At 38.6% G+C, this 24,210-nt stretch overlaps 1 long non-coding RNA gene across 1 annotated transcript; it reads right to left on the reverse strand.

Moving 5' to 3' along the window:
- Positions 1 to 3,096: 3,096 nt before the first annotated feature.
- Positions 3,097 to 20,817, reverse strand: LOC120503999. Its single transcript, XR_005627899.1, has 3 exons — positions 20,694 to 20,817; positions 19,752 to 19,912; positions 3,097 to 3,238 (listed from the first exon to the last, which is right to left on the reverse strand). It is a non-coding gene; the product is annotated as an uncharacterized LOC120503999 (long non-coding RNA).
- Between the last annotated feature and the right edge of the window lie 3,393 nt (positions 20,818 to 24,210).

Raw genomic sequence — 24,210 nt, forward strand, 5'->3', positions numbered from 1 at the left:
TTCTTCCCCTTCAAAGGGTTTTCTTTTAGATAATTAGAGAATATACCAAAAAGGCAATGACTGGGTCAGTGGTTCACTGGAGATTTCCCTAAAAAGCAAAATAGTCACTCCAGTCTTGAGGTATAGGAAAACATATAAAAATTTGTCAAACCAGCTTCCACCTTTTGCCAAATTTGCCTTCTTTTTATTCCTCAGGTCTGAAACCATAGGTCACAACAAGGGAGGGAATCAGAGAAATGGAAATATCCTATATGGAAACACTGTACTTAATTTCAGGTTTGGAAATTGAATAATAATCAGTTCAAGCAGCTTTGTCAAGACACTGATTTTTGTACTGCCATGCTGGTGTGGGGACTGGGGGTGCATGAGAGGCTGAGAGGAGACACAGACAGAAGAAGGCTTAACAGTGGCTTAGATCAGTGACTTTACATCAGTTAGCATCAGTCTTACATGAAATCTGAGTACCTCCACAACCTTCTGCAACAATTTAATTATCTGTTTAAAAGCAGATTATGATTTCATTGTAGCAAATTTATGTGGGAGAGTAAACCTGGGGGGCATTCTGTATCATCAGCAATTGTGTATTTGAAAGATTACCATACACACTTTTAAAGATACATTGCCTGAGGCTGAAGTCAGTTATTCTTGGTTCATCCTTATCCTTGTACCTCATACTCATCTCACAGACTCATTTCCTGTCAGGTCTTGCTTAAACCTAGTTTAATTACACAGAAAGAAGATATTACAGTGATCAAGATGTTAATACTTGGATCGAGCACTCTGCATTGGCAGTAATAAGCCTCTGTAAGAATTTAATACCCTTGCAAAACCTGTTTCTACAATTGCTGGGGACATTTTCCATGTACACATTTATTAGATAGGACACACACAGCTACTGTCTGTGGCAATAACAAATATTAAAAATCAATATGCATTACATTATAAATGACAAGTTACTAATCAAGTTAAATATCTCCCTCATGTCCTGTGATGCAGCTTTTATGATTTGTTCCTAACCCTCAGCTAGTGTCACTGTCAAACATATACCTGCACATTTTCTGTCTTTAAAGGGGTAGGTCCTGTTTTAAAAGGCAATGGCATATGCACCTTCACGTGTAAGCTGCTGGGGCTGACAGCATTCAGAGCACAATAATGGCCAACAAAATAACAGCAGCATTACTGTCCACTATTTTAAAACCTTATCAGTGTCATGTTCATGGTAAAACCCTTGTTTATTACTAAACAGGTGTGCAGCCTGCCACAGTTATGTGAATGCAGACTGAACTCACTTTTCCTAATATGTTGGATCTAAAGTGATTTCCATTCTTCATCTATTCTTTCTTAAGCAATACTTCACTCCAAGTCAATACCTCCAAGGTATTTACTTGCTTAAGGCTGTAAAACTCAGAAAGCTCTTGAAAACGCCAATTCCAAATCTATAGAACAGGAAAGCCAAAATAATTTTTTAAAGGGTGACATATTTTAATCCGTTAGGAAGAGTCTTCACAAATTACTTAGCTAAAGATGTATTCTCATTTGCTGGGCTTCTTTTGGTAACAAAAAATGAGAGAAAATTAGTGTTTAGAAACTATCATTAACCTTATGAAACAGTTTTAGATTAATGTAGCACAAAATGACGCTTTCATTTCCAATGAAAACATTTCAGAAGTGCAATAAAGCAATGAACAGTGGAGTACAGTAATCATTAGTGTCAGGTGCTGAACTTCATCCCTGAAACAAAGTGGCCCAAAGATGTGATTATCTCACAATAATCACTCTATGTGTTTCACCTAGCTGCTTAATGAAGTAATTAAAATTGTGTTAAGGGTGTATTTTGAACATCCAAATTTATCAGAAGCATATGGAACCAATAAAGGAAAAGAATCACATGAAAAGTATTTGGTAGGATGTTGAGCTGTTGGATCCCATTTGTACAAGTTTAATTAATTGCATGATTTGGACTTGAAACTTCATGGCCATTTTTAAATCTTAGGTGATATATGGATCAGCAAAAGGCTGAAGTCTGTAGTTAGCATAATCCAGAGAAATATAAAGGTCCTGATCATGTCTTTGTTTATCTCAGTATCAAAAATTACTTTTCTCTCAGTAAAATTAGGATTAGATGCAAGGTTTTTGGAAAGTTGTTAAATATCATCTGGTGGTAAGTATTTTAGAAACAAAATAGAAAAAATGTGAGGCTATTTTGAATGTTTAGACAGGACAGTCTTCCCTGCTGGTCAATATCTGGAAACTACAAAATCCTTGGAAACTTGAAGTATCCATATCTCAAAATCAGGCTATTAACAACTATTACAAGTCAATTAAGAACTCATTTCTGCACTATTGGTCAATGACACAATGTACATGAGATTTTGCAGCACAATGTTAGATTTGAATGAGCCTTCCAGACTCTAAAGGCAGAGGAACTTCACTTTACAGCACTCCATGCTACTGATGATTTATTTCAAAATCATGCTTGCAACTGCAGATAGAAATTTTAGACTCCTGATGAAATGATGCATTTCTATTCATTCTGTGGTGAACAGTAAAGCATGTGAGCCTCTGAGTTTCCAACACAGATGTTGATAACTAATGCTAATAGGCTGAACTGAGAGCAAAAAAGAAGGAGAGTCAACGCTGAAGACATATATTGTCAGGAATGCTATTATAATCTTAAGATTCAAGGTTTGTACCTTGTAAAATGGTGGAATGGACTGTATCAATTGAGTTGTTCAATTTACCTAGAGCCTCAAAGCCTTTAGAAATCAGAAGTGTTAAGATATGACTCTTTGACCTTTACTGTATTACAAATAGGTCTGATTCTCAAGATCCACATCCATTAAATGCTTGAATGAGTTCAGTATTTATTGTTCTTTCATCTCATTAAAACAGCTAAAAGGTTAGGAAAAGGCATAATGTAAAGAAAGGTCAAGTGGTAATCACGGTGTGAAATGCTGTTACACGTGTAAGTATAATAATTCTTTAGACTTTATGCTCCCTAGAGAGGAAGTTGTTAAAAACTGTTCTCCTAAAAAGGTTTATTTTGTGTTAAATATAGCTCAACATCAGTAAATAGGAGAATTAGACTGACCTTTAGCTCCTCTGCATCTGCAATGGCCTTTTCTTGGCTCAGTTTCTCAGTTTGAAACCCTATCTTAGCAATCAAAGCTTCAGTATCTTGATTTTTCAGTTGCAGTTCTGCCTCTTGAGTAGCAAGTTTGGATTTTAGATCTTCTACCTACAGGGCAAAAGGTAATGCATTATTCAGAACATTAGGCATGGTTCTGAGATCCAAAGCTGAACTGAAAACAAAATTCATGTTTCGTGGGTCTGACGAGAAGCATTGTCTTTTCATTTTTTTTAATCTTTTTTTCCGTTTGTACCTGACAGAATTTTGTGGATGTAAATAATTTAATAATGGCAGCCTAATTGCACCCACCACAGAGCCCTCAGCTCGCAGGAGAAGCTCAGATGTCTGTCCTGCTGCTGGGGCTGGGGCTGCACTCGGGTGTCTCAGCACAAAGGCACAGGGATGCCACGGAAAATATCCCTCTGAGATAATTCCAGCAGAGCTTTGCTGGAAGGCTGAGGCACGCTCAGAGACTGCTGAACAAAAACTACCTGTTGTTGTGCTGAAATGGCAATTCATTGCCTGCCAGCTGAGAAAGTCATATGAAAATATCCAGCAACAATATCTTATCACATATAAAGAAAATTTTTCAAATAACTGAGAGTTTGGCATGGTTTGAGGGTTTTTTTTTGTTTTTCTACTAATCTACCAATCATTTTGTCTGGAAGATAATAAAGATATATTTTAACCAGAGGGATCTTGGTAATCTGATCTGGATAGGGTTGATAAAAAAAAGTGGAAGACAAATATTAGCGGGTTTAAACTTTAATCATACAGAAGGTGTTGAGGACTCTCCTGATTTGGTGGGTTCCTGAAGTCTTACAAAACAAACTGAATTTATCTTTTCAAAATTTGACCATTTTATTTGACCAAGCTGTAATACTGAGTTTTAACAGATGACTGTAGAGATCCCAAATCTCTTAATTCATTTATTTTTCAGTTTGTTTCAGGTGATTTTATGTCTTTTTCTTTAAGAAAAATACTAAACAGTGCTTCATTTCATATTCTTCTGTAAACCTCCAGAGTGCAGGGTAAAAATGGCTCAGTATTCAAGTGTCTGGCTAGACAGTGCCTGGAGCTGTGGGTCTGTCAGCCAGAACAGCATGCAGCACATGAAATTGTCCAATTACCATTTGGTCCTCATCAAATTAGAAATCAGAGAAAAAAAGAACATGTTAATAATTTACTACCAGGGGCTACTTTATTAAAAACAGACTTTAAAAACACAGCCACTCTTTTCTGTTGACCATTTTTCAGAAGGTCTTCAGCTGACGAAGTGGGAATAAGACAACCAGCTCCCATTACTAACCTAATGCAGCAGCATTAAGATGAAATGTTATGCAAAGCCTGCAGCCGAGCATCTCATTTGCAAAAAAGCACACAGAATTTTAGTTTTTAATAAAGAAATAGCTGGATTATGGTTTGTCTTCAAAATTTGCAAAGGGGATTAGGGAACATGTGTACGGGTGGGATGGGGTAAAGGTTTCTAAGCAGTTTCCCCTCCTTTTTGTCTTTGTGGGCTGGTCAACCACCAATGGACTGCAAGCAGAAGCACTGACTGGGGCTGAGTGGCACTGGCCTCACAAGCAGGTGACAGCACCTCATGGAAAGGCTTCACACATGTTCCTCCTGCTTTCATTGCCCCTCAAAATTCACACGTATGGAGCTGCCTCTTCTCTTTCCCTGGGTTTAGCTTTTACTGAGACACTTGCTTCCCTCCCACCATTTTACAGTAGCTCCCCCTCCCTCCAGACTTTGTCCTTGCTTAAATGGATTGTCCCCTCTTCCCAAAGGCAGCTAAAAAGCTCAAAGAGCTTATATTAAAAAACAACAACAACAAACAAAAAAACCCACAAAACAAACAAACAAACAAACAACCCCCAAACACCTCAGTTTCAAAAATCAGGTAATGTCAATGAAACACAAAAATGCCACTCCACAACTAGTCAGTCTAATGAAAAGGTTATGATGAATTTGCAATAAAAGAAAGATTATTTATAAAGAATTAATGAAAAAGGTTGTTACAGTTTACCTGGAAAGCTGCTGGCTTCCCTCTTTCTGAAGAAAGCTTCTGCATGCCATTTACCAAGTGTTCCATGTGTGATGATAGCCTCTTGATGTTTTTGGTGTGTGTGTGCTTCAGAAAACTCTTTGGAGTGGTGCAATTGTACTGCCTATTGTACTTGGCACTCAGGACATTCACACTGGTGTGGGCAGAAGCCATAAAATCCCCATAAACCATGCAGTTCTGGATGAGTGGCTGTACATACCCAAGGAAAAAGAACAAATGGAAACAGAGGAACAAAGAAATGCTTCCAAACTTAAGTATATCTATATAAAGTTAAGTATGTCCATGTATGTTTCTAAGGATGGCTCATTTATAAAACTCTCCTTCAATCTACCCTAAATACAATGCTGTCATCATGTAAAAAACACTAAAGCAAAATGAGCCTTCCCCAGCTGTTTTGCATATAAATTAATTAATTTTGCACTGGCATTCATCAAGTCATCACCACAGAAGCTCAGTGCTTCAACATACTTTATTATTTTTTAGTAAACACTCCTAAAAACTAGGAGCAGAGATTAAACCAGCTCACTATACTGCTATGTGCAGTTAATATTCTATGGATTTTCTACTTCATCTCTGTAACTCCTGTCAAAGAGAAATCCTCTGTAAGTTAAAGAAACACAGTAGAGTGGTTGCTCTAATCACACTGGTCCTCACACACTTCATACATCATCAAATTCCTGTTTGAAGTGCATTTTTGCCATCAACTTCAGTTTGAACAGAACTGGACACCACAATTTATATTTCCAAAGTTGTTCCACCCCTGCTTATCTGTGCTTCTGAAAGATAGACTAACAAACTGTAACGAGGGCAGGATTTAGACCACTGTGGAGTTCTCCCCCTAAAGCTGAGCCTCTAGATACCGTAAAAATGTCAGAAAATCAGCAACATTTGTGTGCTAAAATTACCTTCTATCAGCTTCAAGAGGTATTAAGCAGAAAAGTAGTTATGACTACATGGAGTTCAGATCCACTCAGTTCAGAGAGTGGAGGCTCCTCCCTGTGTGCCAGCCAGGCATCAAACCACCAACCATAACTCCAGCTGCAGGGAAATCTCAGCACACTGCAGAAGGGACCCCAGAGCACTGTTGTGGCCCTGGGCTGGGTCCCACACAGCACCACGTGGGGTTTCTCTCTCATCACAGAGACCAAAATGCAGCTGGAGGCCGGAAATTTCTCTTCACATGCTACGGAAAAATCAAAACAGGCCAGGCACATTTAAAACAGCTCCAGATGGTCATTAAGTCATGTGTTTCTGAGGCAAATGAAGAGATAAAATGCCTGTCTTGATTCACCTCTGACAGCAAGGAGAGGGGTTCAGGATCAAAGTTCAAAGGTCCAATTTCTAAATTTGTGGAAAACTGAACTAGCAAATAGAAGATATCACTCCAGTCCTTTGAATTAGAGTACACTTTCTCAGGCTAAACAAGAAATAGGAAATCTCCAGAAATATTTTTTGTTTGTTTCAAGGGACCCTATCCACATATACTAATAGAATAAAAATCATATACATGTCTAAGCAAGAGTAATATATGCAAAATTAAAAGGGAAATACTAAGGAAACCCATTTAATTCCATCACTGTAACTAACTTTCATTTTGTCCTCCATGACTTCTAGCACACTTAAACTTTATCATTTGTGGAGTCACATCTCCCTCATTTTAATGATTATTTATTGCATTCTCTACAAGACGAACCCAGTTCAATTAATCAAGGGAAGCCTAAAAATCAATTAATATGAATTAAATGAGCTACACCAACTCTTAGGAAAGTCACACGTAATTTACCAAAGCATTGTCAATAATGCTTAGGGAACTTTGGGAAAATTGCTCATGAGTGGCTGTTGATGCAGTCAAATGTTTTAAGCCTACATCATTAATATTACAATCAGGTTGTTGCAGAAAGGCTTGCCATTTTTCTCAGTAAGAAAACTCATTATTTCCTTGTGCCTTTTCAGAGCTAGTTTAGAAGAATACTTATTTCACCTATGATCAGAAAAACAGAAATTAAAGCAAGAACTAAATAAAGAACGATTTGCATTTAGGGAAAGCAGAGGCAAATTGCTTTGCAAACAGGAAAAACCAGAACATCATTAGTGGAAGCAAAGTAGCACAAATTCATCTTTTAAAAAATCGTTTGTAAAAGGAAGGCTAGTCAGCAGGAACAGACATTTTATGCAGATTTGAGCAGCATTTAGCTTCCAACCGAAATGCATTTCAGCGCTTTTCTCCTTTTTTCATTGTTTGCGACACACTCGCACCCTGCAGTACAGCTCTTCCCGGTGAAAGACAGCCTCCTCACACATGATCCTTATGAGAGGTCTCTCCTCAGCAGCCCTGAAAAGCCCTCTAACAACAGTTTCATTTGTAAATCAGCGAGGGACGGAGTGGGTTCCGGTAGAGCTGGAAGTGGCCCGAGACAACTTGTCTCAATGGGGCAAAATAACTATTGTTATGGAGCTTAACAAAATGGCACAGCATGGGAGACACGCCGAGCCAGAGAGCAGCTGGCTGTAATTCACACTGGTTTTCAGAAAACACTAATCGTTCCCGAACAGACCTCTTTGAGGATTGGTCTTCCCTGCATTTTCAATTTGTCACTTTCTCTTATGATAAGGTCAGCGGTGACAGCACTTCCTGACATTAACAGCTGTGGCTTTTAAAAGGGTCATTGTGGAACTACTAATTGCAGTAATTTCATTAGCATAAATTATTTATTCTGCCATTCATTTATCTCCAGGATTTTTTTTTAATACTACATTGTACTTTTCAATATATGCCCATTCAGGGTTGTAGGCAAAGGAAATTATTGCTAATTTAGCCTTCTTTACAGGGGAAAAAAAAAGCAAACAAAAAAGAGTTGATACAGTAACAAAATCTGATTTAACAGCAGTTCACTAGAAAACATAAAGTAGCTTGAAGCCAAAAATGAAGATTAGGCTGGTACAAATCAAAACCATTCATTAGTGCTAAAGACAACTGAGCATTAAACCTATATACATTTTGAAAGAAAATATGAGGGTGAAGTAAGTTCAGTCTATACAATCTCTCCACTCTAGGCCTTAGCTGATTGACTTTAAACATAAAAAAAGAGGCAAGTTATGGGTAATTTATACAGGGATCTTGCCTGCGTCCTCCCTCTATCTTTTCTCAAGATGCAAAATAGTCATTACTATCAAATATAAAATCTAATATCTTTACAGTTAGGTTGAGCTAGCTGAAACATGCCAAACAAAGAATAAAAAAGACCAATATCACTGAAAATTAACACATGTTGCAGGCAATTATCAAAACTGAGGGAAGAAAAGGCCAGTGTTTGCTAGAAGGAAAAGGTAACTGGGAAGCATGAGTGGGTGGACAGGGGGTAGTTTTAGAGGCAAGGAGAGAAAGCAAAATATTACTCCAGGTGGCCTCTGTCACACTGAACATTGTGAAATATCTTGGAGTATGATGAACTGAGTGCATATTTAATTTATCCTTGGTATGCTTAACAGTGGGTGCTGTTTGGTGTTGAGCAGCAGAAAAGCAGCATAAAAGACAGCAACAATAAAATACTCAAAGATCATAGAGATGTACATGGTTGTTATTTTCAAAGAGGTGAATTAAGAATCCTGATCCTTTTATTCTGCACTGAGTGATACGTGACACCAGATGAAAGTAAGAAAGGGAGGATGCCTGTCACGCTGAATTTGGACACAGATTATTTTAAAATACTGTCGACCAGATCTTATATCAAATGAGGTATAAAAGCACCTTTGTAAGTTCGTGAAGCTCACTACATGGATTTCAGAGCTGCTACACCCTGTTCTTTTCTTGTGCTCTTTTAAAACGAAGCTTAGCAATTTCAGTACTGAAACAGAAGAGGGCTCTTTTCCTCTCCTCTCCCCCAAGAAATCAAAGGCATCAGAATTGATTAGATTTCTGATACTTTTCATTTCCCTTCAAATACCTCTGAACTCACTGTTTCTTGTCCTTAACCCACACATTTGGCCCATGTCCTCCCAGGTGAAAAGGGTCTTGCAATGCCTGCTTCCAACAGACACCACGATCAGGGGGGATCACTGTTCTTTGTGTGCAGACACTTTCACACAGGGTAAAAAGGATGTTCACAGCAGCACCTTTCCTAGAACATACTGACTGTGCAGCTCACCATCTCCCTGCTGAGCTCAACCTGACCCACCTCTTTTCATGGATAAACTGCATCTTCCAGAAGGGCAATTGTTTTTTGGAAACAAAGAGATAGAGGGAAAAAATCTCCAAGCTAAACCCCCCCCAAAATTTCTTTCTCAGTTCCCACCATCACTGGGAGCTTTTTATGGTTTTCCTTCACCATTTAAACATTTTTAATTAAAGCAATATAAATATTATGCCATATTTGTATTGAACTTTTAAGAGAAAAAAACCCATTAGCTTAATTTCAAGCTACCCTAACTAAAATTAACCTGTAATATTGTTATACAGCATTAAACAAAAAATCCTTTATCAACTACTATTGCTCAATTTTTTTTGAAAGTGTGAAAAAGACAATTAGGAGCTAAGTGTCAATTATGTCCAAATAATCACTCAGTAGCATACCTCACACTGCTGATCAATGACAAGGAACAGCACGAACCAGACACAGGTGAGCACTAGCTAACAAGATTTCTGTGTCAAGAACAAACGAAGGACTCTCCTGAAGTATCTAAAATGGAGCAAGCAAAATGACACATTAACATACCAGCACTAGAGAGAAGGAGGGGACACCACCTCCTATAAATCTTCGATGGAGAGGGGATGGCAGACTCTAAGATTCCCTCTTCTTCAGGGTGGTCCTTTTCCACCCAGCCCCTCTCATTGTTTTGATATCCTAATACATCTCTGCAATTGTTCCATTGCCCCTCCCTTTACTAACTTGGTCATCCTCCCTTGACTTTCCTTTTGCTCCTCCTCAGACCCTTTGCTTTACACCTCTCCTACCATTCTGGTTCGGTTTTGCTTTTTCTTCCTGTCTCCCTTTCTCTCCCCGCCCATAACACTGACTTAGCTTCTCTGTTACCTCAATGACTCTGTTCTGAGTACCTTTTCCTCATCACTTTAAAACCTTTGCCCTGCCTCATCCTATTATTTTTTGCATTCTGCTCTTTGTTTTTGGTCTCCCCATCGGCTGTACGTGACTCATAAACCCGGTACTGCTTTACGTACATTGATGACACAAACCCCTTAATTCCCTGTCAATAAAGTGTCATGTTATTCTGTTAGTTGACATTTATTTCTCTTGCTGGGATCAAACAAGAAAGATACTTACCAGGAGCAGTTAACACCAAAGTGAAAGCAGAAACTCATTAACAGTTGCTAAGATCAGAGAAATCTTTATTAATTATCTAAAAAGTAAAGAATTATTGAGGAACATAATGCTTAAATTAAAAAAAAAAAATATATCTTTTCTCCATGCAATCATATATGTTTCTTTCAAATAAGAAGTTGGCATCACATTAAAAATTAATGTAATTGGATATTCCCCCCCCCAAGCTCACCAGACAACAAATACCTATCCTGATGACACTAGAAGTCTGTTAAAATAAAGCAGGAGCAGCTGATGGAACACACAAATGCCAGGCTTACTTGCAAGCATCTCTCCCTCCCCTGCAGTCCTACAGGAGGCATCCGTGTGCCGCCGGAGCGCCACAGGAGCGGCATTCCCGGAGCCTGGAGCGGGTGGGTCTGCACGGCCCTGCGGCCCCAGGAGGGGGAGCGCCCGCCGGCCCCCTGGAAGCAGCGCCAGGCATCCCTCGCCCTCTCCTTCACCGTCATTTCACGACTATTGCTGTGTTTTGTATGGGTCTGAAAGGAGGGGAAACACTGCAAATGCAGAGTTGCCTGGTGCAGCACTCAACTAAAACCCGACGGCACTTCCTTGGGAATTCCTGAAATCCTCAGTCTTACCCGAATAAAACCCCCCTATACAAATAAATGGTCTCAAATACAACAGCACTCCAGAGTGAAACTTCTGAAATTGAAGTCTCTGAAGGAAAGTAAGCATTTTCCAGGTCTACCTGAATAATTCCAGCAGTCTTGCTGCCAGCATGGAAATTGCTGCATGTTGTGCCATGCTAGGAACAACATCAGAGGCAGCTTGCTAAAACTCTTAGAAGAATCTGAGAATATTCCTTTCACCTGAAGAGAACCTCACTAATGCATGTTGTTTGTTTGGGTTTTTTTCTGAAAACAAACATGTCACACTCTGCATCAATCAGCAACAAGAGGAGAATAATTGCCCAGATATTAAAGTGCTAAAATGCATTTGCCATGTGGTGCCATGGATTGCTTTTCCAGGGCAAACTTCTACCTGTCTAATTGCTGAATAGATGGAGAAGTCTTTGGTTCACCTGGACTGTGCACAGCAATATTTCAGCCTTACTTGCTACTGCTATAGCGAATATGTTTAACTGCATTGGAAAGGGCTAAAAGAACTGTGTCTATAAGATCCTAAAAAGACTTGGACAAAAGGACTCTGCAAAGACAGTGTTATGAATTATGTGCTTCTCTTTCCCTCACTTCTCTGCCTGTGCTAGACAGCTCCCTGAAATCTCTTGAAGGAATCAGGCAGTGACACACGACTAAAATTCAACTTTTAGCAGGGATGAACTTGAACAACACCAAAGGCAGTAAGTATGCAGCAAGGAGTAAAAAAAGTGTTGTTTTTTTCCCAGCTTATTCAGTTATCAATCTTTCAGTGATCTCCATTGCTTTCTTAGGAAAGTGACGAGCTTGAAACTGTATCTCAACCCCCTCAACTCCCTCAATGAACCTCCTGCTGCTGAAGGGAAGGGTTTCCCACGGCCACTGAGGAAGCCAGGCAATAGCTCACGCTCACAGCATGGCACTGACGGGACAGGAACACAGGACAATCTGCAGCGCTCACAGCATGGCACTGACGGGACAGGACAATCTGCACAGGGGAGGGAGGGAACAGGGAGAGAAAAGAATCACAGGGCAAGTTGAGGCTCTCAAAGAGAGACGTGCAATGAACCATGGTCTAGCACCAGCCAGAACACAGCTGAGGCTCCCAGCCAAATTTGGCAGCCAATAAACTTTGTCAGCAACCTTGGGCAAATACGTTTTGCTCCTTTTCCCTTGAACAGACATGTCACTTTTGCTTCCTTCCACTCTCTCCATGTTGGTATCAGTTTCTCAGTTTGATAGCTATAGATGATAAGGCAGGCACAGGGACTGGCTGGCATGCAGACAGCCAAAAGGGGCACATTCAGCTGGTCATGGTGACAGAAACCCTATTATTGAACTTCTAAATCTATTCAAGCCCCTTTATGTGCAGTGCAACCCCTCTAAAAGAGTAGGAAGAAAAGGAGATTTGGATCTTAGCTTGCATGGGAATTTTAAGGGATCATTCTTAATAAAAGTGGAAAGAGATGTACAAAAAGGGTAGGCCAAAATATTCAAGGGAAAATAAAACTATGACTGGGTCTTGACCAGGTCTACAGAAAGAAGCTTGCATTTGAGAATGAAGGTTTATTCTAGGTCTCAGCTGATTCTGTGAACACATTTAGTGCAGCTAGCACATGCTTTGGCCACTGTATGTGCTCTTGGTTAATTGGTAAAATGACAGACATCAGGCTGTTAAGACAGGAATGGAGTCTCTTCTCTATGCTTCTTACTAAAGGAGCTATTTTTATGGTACAGGGCTTCTCAAACTATATATAATTGATGTTGTTAATTCCAATAGAAAACATCCAAAAGGTTTCAGAAGACTTTATAACTTGTCCAACAGCCACAAGAGCCAGGAGAGCCATCAGGCATGCCAGGAAAGGGACAAGTTTATTCTTCCTTTAGGCTAATTGGGAATTGACATTCCTATAAGAAAAAAATGGGTAAAAAAGGAAGAAGATCAGAAAATTGAAAGAAAAGAAGTAAAAAAAAGAAGCTATGAAAGGAAGAGGTCGACCTGGCTCAATATTTCACTGAGTTTTAAAGCAGCCAGAAGAGATAAAGTGATGTGGAGATAGTAACAATAGAAAATGGTTCAATGGTATCTGGAAAGAAGATAAAATGGAAGATGGAAAACAATTGCCACTATCTCATAGTTTCTAAAAATACATATCTGCACTAGAAAACACAATACAGGAATTCATGCAAATAACTTAGATAGTAGAACAAAGTCAAACAAAGAATACCCAAGTTGTCCAGGAATGTTACAAAAATGGGCTTAAGGTACAGAGGAAATAATCTACGTTGACTGTTTGAAGAAGGAAATGGCAGAAATGCCCAAGTAGAATTCCAGCCAAGTGGTGAAAATTATACTGAAACTGTACACAGACACAGAAAGGTCTTGGAATTTACTGCTCATGATAGAGATGGGCACACACGGAAGAAACAACCAAAAAGATACAAGAATAAATGGTCTCTACCACAAAACTCTGAATCAGAGAAGAAGTGAAAATGTAGGGGAAGAATCTGCTAGGTCTGTTTCACGACTCTTGAACATTATTGAGTTTTCTGAATTTGGTTCTTGGTTACACTATGTATCCTTCAGTTAAATGTTTCTTGCCCATATCACCTCATTTTCTGAAAAAATTCTATTCTCAGTTGTAATACCAAAACTCTTGGTGAGCACTGTTGAAGCCTGGGGAACCAAATTTTCTCCTCTTCATTTCCCTAGTGGCCACCTTCTCAGACCTGCACACAATCCCTGCTATGGCAGCAGCAATGGAGAGCCTGGAGAGCCCTGTCCCTGCTTTGATGTGCTGCTGAAAGTGTCCTTGCTGTAGCAGTGGTGCCAAACTGAATCTATCACACCTCCAAAGCTGCAAACCATACACAGACTTGCTTGAGTTTCATCTGCTACACCCTCCTACGCTCCTCACACTGCTCATATTTGGACTTAACTCTATAAGTACTGGACTGTAAGAAGAGTTCAAGTCAAAGTCTTAGGCCGTTTGCCAAAAAAAAAATAAAAAATCAGAATTTAGTGTTTTCTTTAGTCTTATATCCTAAGTAATACTTTAATCTCCCTGACTATTGAAAAATTGTTTGTATGGAATGATTACTATTTATATCAATCTTACACTGAACTTCAGGGGAGAGGATACTTTCCCTATCCAATGTAATTTGTTAGTAGTGATTTAGAAGAATTACTTGCATATATAAGGAGCTTCATTAGTTTATATGAACTGCAGATCCCTGAGAAGGCAATACTGGGCTTTTAGGATTGCTTTAAACCTTACTCTAGCACCTAAATTCTAGGTTCACTAAGTGATACCCAGAACTCTTCTGTTTTCTCCTTGCCCTTGGCAGATGTATTCAAATATGCAAATACAATTTTACAAGTGCAGGTTTACAAAGTAGTAGGTAACAATTGAATTAAACTATTAAAAAGGCTAAGAAGAGAGAAAATAGATGAATTTTTCAAAACTGGATTCTAGAAACCTTACAGGGAATGAAGAGAAATTATCAAATCCAATAAAAATGTAGTAATAGTAAAATGAATTACTTATACAAAAACTTTGTTGTTTATTTGACAGGATGAAGTGTAGAAGAACAATTTCTCAATCATTTAATAAATTACTTGGAATATCTGGCCCTAGAGCTTAAACTGTGACATACTATTCAAAATTCCATTATTTTTCCTTAAAACACATAGCTAAGAGATTTCTATTATACTGTATTGTTAGGCAGGAAATGCCAGCACAGCCCTGGATATAATATAATACCCTAATTAGATAACTATCTATTAGTTAATTACTTTTTGTGAACAAAAATATAGGATACAGCATATACTTGAAAAGGTAGTCACAAAAAGAATGTAACCAGATCCTGACCGCAGCATAACCCTCCTTTCTCCTTTAGTTTTAGTGAAGTTTGGCAAATTCACACCAGGAATAGATTTGATATGGCATGTTTTCAGGGTTCATTTGCATTCTCCCCAGTGAATTCCCTATACTACAAAGGATCTTGTGCACTGCTTGCTTTGCACACAGAATAATGAAGATGCTGTGTGATCTGCTAGCAAGAGAGCTGTGAGGAAAATTGAGTAATTATTACTGACTACATTTTGTACAATCTTTGCATAAGCAAGAGGGTCTTATTTTGAAAACATTTATCTTTTGTCCAAGCCATACATCACAGTTTAATTTGACAGAGGGAAAAAACACCAAAGAATAAGAAATTCTCCATGTAAAAAATGGTGAATGTCTTGCAAGACAACCAGGATATAAATATCACAGTGAAGGTATTTAATCTAGAAATAGAAAGATGTGGTAAGTTTTCAAAGATAGACACATCCTTTTCTTTGAGGGTTTTTGAGATTTAAACATACAATGGAGTAATGAAGACGATCATTGTGGAAAAAAGCACTGTTATCTTGTGAAATCAGTATCAACTTCCGTGTAGCATTCACTGCTCCTAAGAACACAACTCCCCTGTTTTCTCAAGAGTGCATTTGAGCCTCACACATGTCACTCTCACTACAGATGTGCATCTTACACTTCATTTTTTTGGCTTAGCCTCCTCCTGCTCATCTCAAATATGCAGGCCCTCTAGGTTCACTAAGTGCTTCAAACAGAGCAAGACAGAAAACTATACAGCACCTTGGCACATACTTGGCCACTGGTCTGACGGGGCCCATCCTATTTAACTGTTAGTGTACTCTCATTGTTTTCCCATATGAAACTAAGCAATGCTGTTGCAAGAATCAGGAGCTGCACAGACCAGGAATTAGTGCTGACCAGCTCTATGCTACCACCATCATTTTGTCAGTAGAGCATGGGAAAAGCTAAGCCATATGGATACCAGCCTTTTCATGCTACTAGTCCCCAGGACCACAAAATGCCCTTCATAATTTTACTAATACAGATGTAACCTTAAAAGTCAGCTCTCTGAGTGCTCAAGAAGAGATGGCTGACATCCAAATCAGAAAACCCTGGAGCTATTCATACAGAAACAGGAACTCTGTAGGAGCCTGCCAACAGAAGAAACAGATGTTTTCTGTGCTACAGAACTTAGAAATCCTCGATAGCTACTCCCTACTGAATCAAACAAAACAAACAAAAAATAAACCCAAACCAAAATCCAAAACAAATCTGGGGTCAGCATTAGTTTAACATAGAACCATAAACCCTAAAAACATAGTTCTTTTTGGCTGAGATTTAAGCACTCGAGCAGATAGATGTGTATTTATGCCCTCAAAGGAAAAACCATGACAGCTGGCCAAAACTGAGCTCTGATGGGGCTTCACAAGTTCCTCTCAGATTCACAAATAAAAATAGATGTTCTGTCAGTAGCAAGACAAACCACAAGGAAAAGTCTAATGTGTCCTAATGAAAGAGGATTTGGAAATGAAAGAGAATAATTTAGAAGAAAAGTAATCATAAAAATATGGATGAGATTGCCTGTGGCAATGCAGGACACCCACTCTGCCTATGTTTGACTTGGTTGAAGCATGAAATTACTGTACTGTAAATACTATAGAAAATGGGGAGCCAGCTAAATCCTGACAGGACTATAGAAAGAGGTGACCATTATAGGGATGTGATGACTAAAGTAGTCGTGCCAAGCTGGAAGGAAACTGGAGAAATGACATTCCCCTAAAACCAGAAAATTTAGTTCTTAATGCTGGGACTGGGACAACAACCACTGAGGGACTGTAAACATTACACGAGGAAAATACACTATGAAGAAACTTGCTCGAGGATGAAGGAGCAAGTATTTGAAGAACCCATCAGCAGCTCATGAAGAAAACTGGCTGCACATGGACTGAATAACAGAGATTCAATTCAAAAGAAAAATCACTTAACATGTCTGACTTTGGAATATATAGTAATGTTTAAGAGCACTGAGGAGACTGAAGTGAGAACCTGGAAAACATGCAAAGATGAAATGCTGCAAAGAGCATACTTACTGGAAAGAGTTCATTTAAGGGTATGCTTGTGTAGGGCATGAAGGCTGCAAGGTATTCAGGCATGGTGTTCACATTTTTGGGGAAGAGCTGAAGGGTTACCATGACCATACAAGTAATGTAAAGTAAAGTAAAATCAGATGCAGCTCCAGAGACAGCAAGACTGACTGATCTCATCATATTCATGCTTTCGAGAAACAATTGTTTCTTCTGGCCTTTACTTTTCCAAGAAATTTTGGTGATATGCAGAGTATTTAAGAGTGATTACTGCACAGAGATTTAGGATATTGAAAAAATTCTAGAACCCAAGCAAATCACTGAGCTTCCGAAATGCCTCATCTTGTGTGTGCCTTAGACCTATTAGCACATTAACATCTACAGTATTCATCAACTTTGTTTGTTTGAGCATAATTCTTCCTTTAGGATTTATGTCACCATTTGCTATGAAAGTTTTTGAAATTCTCAGGTGCCTATCAGATACCCTTCAGTTGTGGACCAATATTTTATAATGGTGCGGCCCATTGTCTTCACCTGACATAATTTCAACTCAAATTTGCACCTACATGGTGTGTTCTCAGTACATTGAGAGCAGAATTGATTGTAACATCCAGATTGAAAAGAAGCAAAACAAAAACCAACACAAAACCAAAGAGATTCAAAGAACAGCACTGTGTAGTTTTGGTTCCTGAGCTACGGACTCCTCATCATAAACAGAACTGCAGGATGTAAGATTATAAGTGAGCTCAAGGGAAAATGTGGCTTACGATAGGATGTTGATTTTTCTAAAATGAAATGGAAAAATTAGACTATATCACTTCACTGAGCTTTAACATGAAGCTGTTTGAATCCACCCTTTTGTTCTCTTTCTCATTATATTAGTCTTTTATTCTTCAAATCTAGGGAAATGAGGAGGTGATAGGTCACCCTGCACTAACTAAAATTTCATATGGATATCTAGCAGTGTGTTAACTCATGAAATTTATGTCTGCTTCACTACTATAATGTCACTACTTTGCTCCCCTGCAACATGAATAGGTATCTCCTGTTCTTGCCTCCAGAAGTGCTAATTTGCACAGTAGGGGTCTGATGAAATTGTTGCAAGGTGAAAGGAGTTTGAAAGCTGGCTTTCAAAAAGCCCTTAAAAAGAAAAGAAAAAAAAGGAAAGAAAAGAAAAAATATAAGAAATTACTGTGGGAATAAGGAAAACATAAAGGGTAAAAATGTGAAAGGAGAAAATGAAGAAAGGTATTAGAAGTAACTTTCCCCCGTCCTTATAAAAATATATAAATGCAATGGTAATGAAACAGAGGCAAATAGCACTGTCAGAAATAAAAATGCAGAAGGTAAGCACCACTATTGAACATGTCATTGAAGTCTGTAAAATAGAAAATTATACAGAAGATGTCACGCTAGATTGTATACAAGTCTCCATTGGCCTTTAAGTTGCAAAATAAATTTGTGGAATGAAGAAGTAATAGTAACAAAATTAGAGTTAGGAGGGAACTTCAGCAAAACCTAAGCAGGATTGAAAAAAGGGAAGAGGAGGAGGGGAAAAAGAGAAAGTGGTATGTTAAAAAGTATAAGAGCTTGGTAAAATCTCATAGTCAAATCAGAATGCTCATTAGAACAGTGGTGGTTAAACACCTCAGAAGATTGAGAAACAGAGCCCGCATAGAAGATCATTGTGGAATAATCTGCTATGGGAAGGCTCTTCTAATCCCCAGTCAAGGAGATCACTTTAATACAAAATGTATGAGGCAGATATCCCTTTCAAAACATTCTCATTCTTAAGGGTTAATCATTTTCAGACTTCTCATTTTCTTATCAGCTACAGAGATGTTTCAGATGATGAGTGAATTGAAGCCTACACGACCTGAAAGTTTCTAAAGATGCCACTGCAAAACCAGTTTTCCCAGCTACTGCTCTCCAGCTCTCAGGAGGGAGCTCCAGTTTCCCTTCAAAACAACCTCTCTAAAACAGAGTTTAGGTGAGACACTTGTTGCAATTATGGTATCATATTATGTGTATTGCTAAACAGTTTTAAATCTGAAAACACCTACATATGTACTTTAATTTTTCAGTTTTATATGACATAGTAAAAGTAGAAAAAACTAACATTTTCTGTGAAATTACAATCATTTGTGCAAAAGTTTGAGAGTTGAGTAGATGTACAGAATTACTACGTGTATAAGCAGGAAGAGTATTTACAATTGCATTAAAAGCACCACAGACTCCTCATGAGCTCCTTCTCTCTGAAGTGCCTCATTATGTCATAAGACATGAAACTGAGACACAGAGAAGCTGTGTGACTTTCCTGTGAACAGGGTTTACAATTGCATTAAAAGCACCACAGACTCCTCATGAGCTCCTTCTGAAGTGCCTCATTATATCATAAGACATGAAACTGAGACACACAGCAGCTGTGTGACTTTCCTGTGAACAGGCAGGAAGTCAACAGCCAGATCTAGAAGCAAAACTTGCTGTACACCAACCTCCACACAGGCAGGTTATTACAGGGGTAACACGGGAGAGGCAAATTTGGTGCCACACATCAGCAAGTAAATTTTCAAGAAAAGTATGCCAACATATGCTGAGTTATGAGATAACTGAAATATGTTGCTATTTTGATCAGCTCATCACTGTTTCTTGCCCCTGAAATATGCCTTACTTTCTTACTGCAGCCACAGCCTCAGGAATCACCTCCAGGAGTGTTTGCTGATGTCCATCAGGCCCAGGGCTCAGACTTCTTCTCTAACTGCTGCAGTTGTGACCTTCATGTCTTCATCACTGCAGGATGCAGTGATGAACTGAACAGGTCTGGAGCCCCTCCTGTGAAAAGACAAAGGTGTAGGTAGCACGTGACACATAATCTTCTACATGGTATTTAGCCCACCTGGGTTTAAGCACATAACCAGAACTACAGTATGATGTTACATATATCTAGTAACAAAACAGTCTCCTCCTTATCCTTATGTCTTTTTGCCTAAAAGGACTATTACTTTTAATGGGCTAGGAACCAACTTTGTTTTGAATTTTCCCTGATAGGAATCACTCTTCTAAATTATGTTCCCCTCAGAACAGAATTGTGGTTCATTTTTTCCACAGGCTGTTTAAATTGTTCACTAGTCTGGTTGCAAAAGTAAATATGACTTTACAAAAAATCTTTCAAGATGCACTCCAGCTGTCCAGAGATGCATTTTTTTCTTCCATCTTATCCCCAGACCCCCACATACAGATTCCAGATTCTCTAATCTTCAAAATATAGGTGAAGCTTCATTGCTAAGTGCTACACTTGTACAGTCATGGTGACATTGCTTGAAGTTAGTGAAATCACACCAAAGCAAACATAACATTAAGTCAAAGGAACGTTTTCATTTCCCCCCAAGTCAATACAGTTTTACATGACAAGCCTTAGCAATTTGTCTCCTAACAGGCAATGCTTTCTTAACCAAATTTGACTTAATGCTCAGGTTGGATGGCTTGATATGGCCTCTCTAAAATCTCCCCCTACAAATACCTGAAAGAGAAATAATCTCTTTTAAAGTTCAAGGAAAACACAGATCATTTGTCATTGGAAAAGATCTTTCAAGAAATTTGTTGGTTTAATCACCTGATGCCAACAAGTCATTAATCAGCACAAGAAAGCATTCATCTGGAACTTGGGCATCTGTCAGCAAAAACACTGTGGGCATGTTCTTGGCACCCGTCCTGATGTACAAACTGGCAAGATCTACCTGTAAGGAAAGGAGGCAATCACTCATGTTCTGTTAAAATGTTGATACAGAAAAAGTGTGAAATACATGTTTGTGGTGGCAACACATTGTTGACTTCTCTTCACTTTTTTCAGTTTATTTACATATCACTAATGTGCTGAATAACATCCAAAGTGAAATGCAGTTAGCTGGTTTCTCCCCTGTATCAGACAGGGGAGAAAAGTTTTGACATCACCTGGTGGTAAAGATTGAAGAAAACTCCCCATGAATGTACTGAAAAGGGATATTGCAGCCATGAAAGCTCACATCAAGAACAGCCATTACCATACCAAAAAATGTGTGGGAATGGCATTGAAGAATCAGATCCATTTTAAATTCTGAATGTGTGGGAATGGCATTGAAGAATCAGATTCATTTTAAATTCTGAATTCTGGTGTTTTGGTGTTTTTTTTTTTTTTTTTTTTTTTTTTTTTTTTTTTTTTTGTTAGTGAATCTATTTAGGAAAGCTTTCTTATCTGCAAAAAACCCCAACAAATCTGAGGTGTGCACTGTTGCTCTGAGGGAGATATGGTATGGGACCAGGTGGTACAAACATGGGATACTTTTTGGCTTGGGTTTCCAGAAAGAAACCATCTCACATCAGTTGCATTTGAGTCCAACCACATTTGAAATACAGAATAAGGTCAATGCTGGCTGTTATGATCAAACTGTCACAAAACCTAGCAAAGCAAATCTTCAGGCTTTTTAACAGGGGCTTAGAAATTTTCCTGCTTGGAAACAGCAAGGAGGAAATGACCACTTAAACCCACATTTTACCAGTGCACCTCATTTGAGCAGGGAAGAAGGGCACAAGAAGTTAGACACCATGAACACACTGAAGAGCACACTGCCTTTCCCAAAGCAGAACAGCACCTACCTTCCCCTGAAAACCAGAGACTGAGAAAGCCTTGAGCTACACACGCCGTGGTAGTTTGGCCCTGGACCAAGGAGACAGAAGGGCTTTTTGGGGACTGGCATCCACCAAATTTGGCCACAATCAGATCCTTATTCAGCCACATCTGAGATTCAGAAATATTGCTCATCCACACAGAGTGAAACTGAAAGTGTTCCCTCCTTCGCTGTTTGCTCACACAGGGCTCAGCCTTGCAAGTAAACCTGATAAGAACATCTTATACATTACATTACATTCCTAATCTCTGCATATAGACAGTTTAGGTGACTAAAGGACTCACAACAAGGACAAAATTTTTTCCTATGTTCACCCACTTCAACTTTATACCCCTAAACCAATATATGTTCAATGACACACAAAATTTTATACTGTCACTAACTATAAACACCAGAATTCCAACCACATCTTTATAATACGTGAAGCAGCTGCCTTGGAAAAAGTGGAGAAACTCCTAAAATTCTGTGAGGCATATAAGGGGACAGACAGTAAAATATATTTTGACCACCAGTTTTCAAAAATAAAGAAAAGAAATACAGCTGGAAACCACAGGAACCATAGGAGTTGTCAGTGTAAATTCCACTGTTTTGCCTGTGATTTTATCAAGCTTGTGCAACAACAAAACACATTCTTGAAGTGGTGAACTCAACACACTAAAATAATATCTATTAGTTTACCCTGAGGCACTGGTTTCTTCTGTGTAATTTGGAAAACCTCCAGGGAACAGATGTATCCTGCCAGTCTAGACAAGCTCTGTTTACCACCTACTCCAATCACAAGTTCATAACCCCTAGAAGATTATCAGATAGGACTGATTCAGCACCTGATGACAAAACATCAATAAAGTAACAGTAACGTCAAGTAACTTCAACAACCTTCTCAGTGAAGTTCCTAAACTCCTTTTAATTGCACCAAGCCTTCTATCCCTCCCCTCTTTCTTTATTTTTTTTTGTCTGTTTTTTGAGATAATATTCTCCTGACACCTAAAGGTACATTATCTTCACCTCAGCATTTGCTATTGCTGGCAATATTTGAGCAAGTGGAAAGAAACATTCTTTTCCTTTATCAAATATTGAAGGTCTGCCAAGGAGCAGAGCCGCCTGGTTACACATTCTTTACATTGAGTTGCTCCAAAGCATCCCACCAGGAATCTGATGGGCTCTGACTGAACCCAGAAGAGAGACCCAGTGAACTTGAAGGGAGGTTGATTGGGCTGTAGGAGCACATGAGAATTTCACATCTGGCTCTTTGCACCAGAAAGGAGACATCTTTGCAGCCAAAGGATGATAAATCACTTAATGACAAATTTGCATCAAACTTTAATTAACTCTTGGAATATCTCCCCCAGACTAATTAAAGCATACTGTTATTTGCTGATCATAGAATACTACAAGAGGAATGAGGCTAGATGAGGACTTGCCCCAAAATTAGATGAGATCTAATTGCTAAAATTTTGAAATGTGTGTATCGAGGTAATTCCTCCCACAGAAAACTATGTTTGAGATATTGAAAGAAATCTCTTGTAGTTTATATTCTAATAATTTATATAAGCATCTAAAATTATTCTCAAAATTTCATTTTTAACATCAAATGCAGGTTCTAAGGGATGAAAGACCAGAGCTTGGAGACAGCAGGTTGGACTTTTTGCTTAATTTTTCCTACATGTATCACTGAGATATCCCCTTCATTCTCTTTGTGTCTCATGCCACTGAAAAAAATTATTGAAAAAAGCCTTGAAAAAAACATTGATGAGAACCTTCTTAAATAAAGGTATAATGTGTCTAATCTGATTGCATCTAATAAAGAGCTAAAAACCTGTCCAATCAAAACATTACTGGAAGCCAATTCTCTTTGTCTTCACTGTAGAACTATGTCAGTCTTATTCATGATTTCACAATGGATCCGTTAAAAAAAACCGAACCATAAAAACTGCAGAAAAAACTTACAGGATTTAATTTCACAACCACTTTTCCAGGACTGCCAAACTGTAAGCCTAAGATAGCCTGCCACTTTGTTTGCCAAACTGGGATACCACTCTCAGTCACCAGACTTTAGAGAGAAGATAATAGCTTACCAACATTTTCAAGCAAAACTAGAGATACCTGAGAAGGCTTCTGTCTGCAGGTCTGATGATTATCACATCAACCTCTAATTCAGCCTAAAAAAAAAAATCTACAGTCCCTATGAAAGGTCCCCATGATTATCTTTGAAATTTAAGCATTTCTTTAATCCTCTTGGAGCAAAACTCCTACAATAGATTGCTTTGTCAAGAGTACCTTTTCTTACATAGCTTCTGTCTGATTATGTGCAAAGTGAAAGCTGATGACCCTGAAATCCTAGTACAACTCACTGAGGAGAAAAGTTTGTGTGTTAAACCATTTGACACTGCAAATAATACAAACTGCTTAAACAAAGCTAATCTCTGCCAGCAGGGGCCTCTGTCTCTTTCTGGAAATCACTGAAAT

Source organism: Passer montanus, unplaced genomic scaffold (assembly GCF_014805655.1).
Source record: "Passer montanus isolate IOZ18808 unplaced genomic scaffold, ASM1480565v1 scaffold10, whole genome shotgun sequence".
Classification (NCBI taxonomy): Eukaryota; Metazoa; Chordata; class Aves; order Passeriformes; family Passeridae; genus Passer; species Passer montanus.